At 41.4% G+C, this 6,274-nt stretch overlaps 1 long non-coding RNA gene across 1 annotated transcript; it reads right to left on the reverse strand.

Moving 5' to 3' along the window:
• Positions 1-3,468: 3,468 nt before the first annotated feature.
• Positions 3,469-4,234, reverse strand: LOC125288492. Its single transcript, XR_007192497.1, has 2 exons — positions 3,707-4,234; positions 3,469-3,591 (listed from the first exon to the last, which is right to left on the reverse strand). It is a non-coding gene; the product is annotated as an uncharacterized LOC125288492 (long non-coding RNA).
• Between the last annotated feature and the right edge of the window lie 2,040 nt (positions 4,235-6,274).

Consider the following 6,274-nt stretch of genomic DNA (forward strand, 5'->3'; position numbering starts at 1 on the left):
TCAATGAATCCAGACTCAGTTGCACATTTAGTTACTCCAGGAAAAGCAGGACAATCATGAAAATGAAATGAAAAACAAAACACTGGGCGGATACCATGGATGCCAGATGGATTGTAGGGGTGCATGTTAGCGTGTGTGTGTGCGTGCATGCAAGTATGTGGAAGAGGTGGGGTGTACGCGACACAGTCAGCTACTCTGCTCTTCATGGGCCTCTGCTGTCCCTAAGGAGTTAGGAGTTGACGACAACTTGGTCTTGTTTTATTTCCGTGATAACATTTCCCCCCATATTTCTCCTGGGTGCTTGGGGCAGCTCAGTCACTCAGGGAGGTGTCAGGTGAGGTACACGGAGGCCTGGATACAGTCTGCACTGCCTAGGTCTGTAGTGGAGTGTGACCCCTGTGTAATCGTAGAGGGTAGCAACTTCTTTATAAATAGGAGGGAAGGACACACACTTGGGATGATTTCTCAGAAATGCCGGCAACCATTTAACTTGACGGGACATGAAGCGGGGATATACATAGCCCCAGGACGAGAAACGAGCGGACACAAGACACCTCGGCCCTCTGTTATCTGTAAGTGTGTCTGGTCGCTCAGGTCACCAGTTGCAGAAGTGGAGAGTTGCAGAAAAGCAGCAACATTTTCTGTCATGTTTTTTTTTTTTAATAAGGAAAATGTCAGCCTTGAATTACTTTAATGTAACTAACTTTCTGGCTCATCCATCTATCCTATTCCTCAGTTTGTCTCCCCCTTTTGCTTTTCTTACTCTACACACCAGTCCATCTGTTTAGAATAAACCAACTTTAAACTTTACATTTATGTTTTTTTCATAGTTAGAAACTGCATGTAAAGCACAAAAGACATGCCAGACATGAATCAGCAGATTTGTATTATATGACCTTTCAGTCATCCAAGTTCAATCATTTCCTGGCATCTGAGCACATATCACAGTAAAACACACACGTAATTAATGATAAATGAAAGGCATCGTTGCACTAGCCTCATGGTGCATGGCCCTTCAACATTTTGAAACTGCATGTTTCAGATCAGACCTAATAGCCTATTTGTGCAATTTGTTCAACCTGCGCACAACCCTCTTCAGCAGAACAGGTTTTACATTTCGTCAAAAAGTAGGTCGATACACTTGTTTATGGATACCTTTGTGTAATATGGATCATTAGACATATTATTCCAGACCGTTAACAAGTTTAGTTGGGCACAATATGACTTAAATAAGTCTAGCCTGCCATCGGCTCGTTTTAAAGACGACATCAGAAAATGAGAAGATCAACTCAGTTTTTACATATCTACACATATATTTAGTCTTCTCTCACAATTTGTCAATTAAGATACTTTAAAATAAGCTCAAATTCAGCTCTGGGCAAAGCGTTACCAACCACTGATGAACTTAAATGGCATACATCGGAGCCACATACGGATGATGTGTCGAGAAGCAATACCTGTGTCCTCATTTTTGGCATGGGTGCCTTAGCAAGGTAATTACTGTCCGAATTGGGTTACTTATGACCCATTCAACTCGAGACTGAGAGGGTGAGTCATGCTTAGCCTATACTCAAATGGTGACGTCAGACAAGGATTTATTTTGTCTTGTCCGTTCCAAGTCGTTTTTATTTGATGAAGTTGAGCTAAATAAAAGCAGTGCTACACTATTTACAACTAAAACGGGATGTCTCCATTGTTTGAGGAAAAACTTTTTCTCCGTATAGGCTATAGGTTGTCACTTGGGACAGTTGGGAGAGCATTCTGATATTCACATCGCAGGTAGGTTCTGTCAAATTTGCTTGTGTGATAGGGTCGTCTTTGAATATGTCTTTGGTTGTGAGCGTAAAAAACATTTATAATATTTGTTGCGTTTTATTGGACTAACATCTGTGATGTTGTGGTGTAGGCTTACAGATGTTTTCACACGCAGGTAAAATCTTATTGGAAAATACGCAGACAAATCGCTTCATTCAGATGAATATCATGCAACCTAATCAAATATAAAAAAATGTTGCTTTATAAGGAAAAAAAGCTGATGTTGGATTACGTGGATTCCTTGTTTTATAGAATCATTCTGTTCGAGTGCATCCGTTTTAAATGATGGTTAAAAATAATGTTCTGTAGCCTAACCTAAATGTTTAGTAACACTGGCTGTCGGAGAACACGAATCTAAAAGCACCAGAGGTAAAATGTATTTCATGTGTAACAACGCATGAAATAAGAGCTGTTGTGGCGTATTTATGGTCTGGCAAATTGTATTGCCTTTATGTCCGTATGTGCTAATTGGTTCCGTCTCGGGTTTGGAGTTTTGTTCAGTGGTTTGGGCAGTTATTTCTGAATTCGTTTACTGAGATGATAAATAAATTTCTGGCAGGTCCACGATGTCTCTGCTCTACTGCTTTTGTTTGTGCTGCAACATGTGCATCTTCTATTGCTCTTTTGTAATGGATGTAAAGCGCTCAATTAATACCAATTTACAAGCATGCATGGGTGCCCACTAGTTTGCAAGTTTTAATTTGTCTGAAAATAAATAAAACCAAAGCTTACAGAATCCAAGTCTCTCGAAAGCTGGAGACATAAACTGAGTATTGTTTTTACAATAATCACGATGCACTGTATCCTATACGAAGTAGGGCTTGTGTGCAAACTCGGACAAGTAGCCTAATTTATGTTTTGTATGATTTCACAGACACAGGCTATTATCATTTTAATAGAAAACAAGTGCCCACACCTTCACAATAACTGATTCTGAAAAAAAACGTTTTCTTTAGAAAAACAATTATTAGACTATCATAATAAGCGTATGTAGCCTATCATATCTAAATAAGGTATGTTACAGATTTCAAAAATGGTCGCCGCAAGTTTTAAGATATCCATCCCGGACACCCTATGAAAGTTTTACAATTTTTTAATCGCTTGAAACATAACTATGCAGCAGCTGTTGAAAAGTTCACCTCTGTGATAAACTAAAATGCAATCGGCCGTCAATCAGAGTTGCCAAAATGGTCATTTGCTGTTAGATTGCACATTACCCGTTGCAACAGGCCGTAAATGCGGTACATCAATCACTCATTTTTGAATAGTATTTTAAACCAAATGTTAACAAACAAAATCTGCACAGTATCAAATGAGGCATACTTTATTTGGCTCAGCCATGCTTGGCTGTGCGCGTACAAATCTCACTGACTAGGACAGCAATTGAGATGAGCACCACTGAACGAATGACAAGTTACAGGCCCTATCGGCAAAGCCTTCCTTGTGCGCAGTTTAAGGTTAGGGTATCACAGTTAAACGTTAATTAATTTTGCGTGTTGTGTCATTTTGGAAAGGCCTAACTAAAATGTACAACCACTGAGTGACAGTAGACTTTATGGCGTAATGGTCCCATGGACACATAAAAACGGTTAGCAACAGACATAGAAGTAACTTTGGAGGTGTAAAACACAACATATCAAACACGTAAACATATAAAAGCCTATTTCGTTTTATTATGTTAACAGAGGGCATCCAGTGATTATAAAGACGCATTCTCTCTGCATCTAGGCCTCTGCGTCAAGGTGTCCACGTTTCCTCCTGAAACAAGTTCGGAACCTGTGTAATAAAAAGTAGGCTTTCACTGTTCTTCAGTCAGGGTAGACCTATACTTTGCTTAAATTGTGTTTTAAACCCTGGAGCATGGGGTGTTTGTAGAGATAATGGCAATTACCTGAGGTACAGGTGGCTCCTTTTCTGGTTGAAACGGTAGAGCAAGAATGGCACACAAACAATAGCAAACTTCGTGATGCAATTCTGTGGTAAGCGGGGTAGCGGGTGCAACAGTTAAACACACAAAGCTACCTATCCGAGTCTCTAAGCTAGTCGTGAGTCTCAGCAACAAGGACATTCCCAGACTCACATATAATAACTGACAATGTATAAAGAGCGCTCACTCTCCTCTTTTCTCCCATTCTCACTCTTCCGTCATGACAGTTTTCCGACTTGCAGTGTGCGCTGAGCAGACTGCAGTCTATAGGAGCTCCGCGTCGCGCCCGGGCAGCGCAGTGTGGAGCAGAGAAGACTTGGCACTTGGAACTCTCACCAATCCATATGGCCCGTCAGAACAGACCCATTCCCGTACCAGCGTGCGTGTCTCTCTCCAAGCGCCTGTGTAGCCTACATCATTCTGCTGTTGTTTGGTGGATAGGTTAGTTGTACAAGGACACGTGATCTAATCTGTTCCGTCGATTTGGTTAGGGTGGAGGGTCTAGTTTTGTGTACATAAGGTCGTGTGCTTGCTTTTTTTCGCCAAGTGCCACCGCTCCGCCTTCTCTCCTCGCAACGTTGACGCAATGTATAAATACTGGAACAAAAGGACAACTTCCTTGAAGCTTGCCGTAATTGCAATAAAAACAGACACGGTCCGGCATTGACAGACTGATGGGAGTCCCGCTACCTCACGGAATACAATTACTATAGAGCGTTTTGTTGACATGTTCGCGGGGATGAACGGCGCTTTCCAGGTTTCGGCGACTCAAGTAAGTGTCATTAACCACTCGTAGTTGGCTATTTTGCAATCTCCATCTAGCCTACTCATCATCCATCGTCCTATATCCAGTTCTCCAATTTTTGGCGTGAACACCATTGTTTTTTTTCGAGGCCGTTTTACTGAAGATTAAAGTTGGTGTGCACTGCTTTTCGCGGCAAAAACAAACCGAGCTACGTTAGCCTACATTATTGAGCTTATCATACAGTAGCTTATTTCCTCGCACCATGGGGAAGCAAGTGATCAAACCACGGTTCACGGGCTGCTGAGTGTAAACTACAAAGAATGGCGCTATAGTCCAGGGCACTGAATGTAGCCTAATTTATGTTGAGTTGCGCATGATTAGGCTGTGTTGTTTGAATGAAATAGGCATCAATCAGTTTATTTCACTTTATCATTTGAATTTTGAAATACATATACATTTAAATGTATTAGATTGATAACGCGCATTGCGCTTGCCTCCGAATGAGGAATATATTGCTGATCAGTGATTCTTATTTAAAATTAGCCGTTTCTCAAGGAATGCTTTGTGAAGCCCAAACATGAAGTGCCGGTTTGATGTGATTCCTTACGGCTGCAACGAGCTGTGTGATTTGCTGTCCAGGCGCAGCTCTAAATGATACAGCCTAATTCTGTTGCGATATCATAGAATCCACGCTCACATGTTGCTCGTTTAGAACATTTACTATGATTGCGTAGACTACATTCATAATATTGAAAGGGCAAATGTTCAGTAGGCTATGTGGCTGGTGCGGTGTCGATTCCTCTACTTTGTGAACAAAGAGCCACGGAGAATTTGGTTAGGTGGAGGGCGACAGTGCAAAGCAAGCAGGCAGACTGTTTACAATAATAACAGGATAGTTATGACGTCGAGTAATAGACAGCAGTCTCAGCCAGAGGAAAAAACTTCAGAAGCATCAACAACATTCTAAATTTGGACAGGGGTTACATCATCGGAGTAAAGCTTAGGGGCGGGACTTCCGTTTATGTTGGAAACAGCGGGTCTGAAACCATGGAGGCAAGTGCCGCTATTCTCGTGCAGGCTACCTTTATTTCACACGGTCATGCCCTAAAGTTGAACTGAAACTGACTGTCAAACTGCTATTAAACATTAGTAGGCTATGCAATGTTTTTCTTTATGTTTCATTGCCTATTTTCTTTGAAATGGTAACGGAGATAGGCTATATTTGTCATTGTCAGCAAACAATGACATCAGTTGAACGGCCTAGGTTTGAAATACAGTAGGTTCAGGATACTGTAGCCTATCATATTACAATATCAGACCTATAAGGTCATTTCATGTATGGTGGAGGCTGACAACTTTCTCACAACCGAGGCCACACAGCTACAGTTGCACCATGAATGTAGGCCTAGCAGGTAAAGGAATGAGTCAACCAATAAGTTTAAGAGGTCAATGACGCAAGTCAAATATGTCACTGGATATGTCCTGTCCTCACCATGTTGCTTTAGCATGGATTAGACTAAATGAACCCTCTTATGCAGGTAGGCCGCCTATGTGTACAGGTTGACTATCAAAATTCAGTATGTCATGAGAGGCAAAGAGGTTATCAGGCTCCTTTAGTGGACAGAATCATATACAAAATGACCAATTAAAGTCTGAAATGTGTCTTGTCATTTTTATTTTATGTAGGCCTGTACTTTTTTGGCAGGGGGGGTGGGGTTTTTAATAGGTGAGTAAACCAGCACGAGAGGACAGGAGCATTTCAGACCAGCTCACTTAGGGGGTCGAAA

This window comes from Alosa alosa, chromosome 23, assembly GCF_017589495.1.
Source record: "Alosa alosa isolate M-15738 ecotype Scorff River chromosome 23, AALO_Geno_1.1, whole genome shotgun sequence".
In the NCBI taxonomy this organism is placed as follows: Eukaryota; Metazoa; Chordata; class Actinopteri; order Clupeiformes; family Clupeidae; genus Alosa; species Alosa alosa.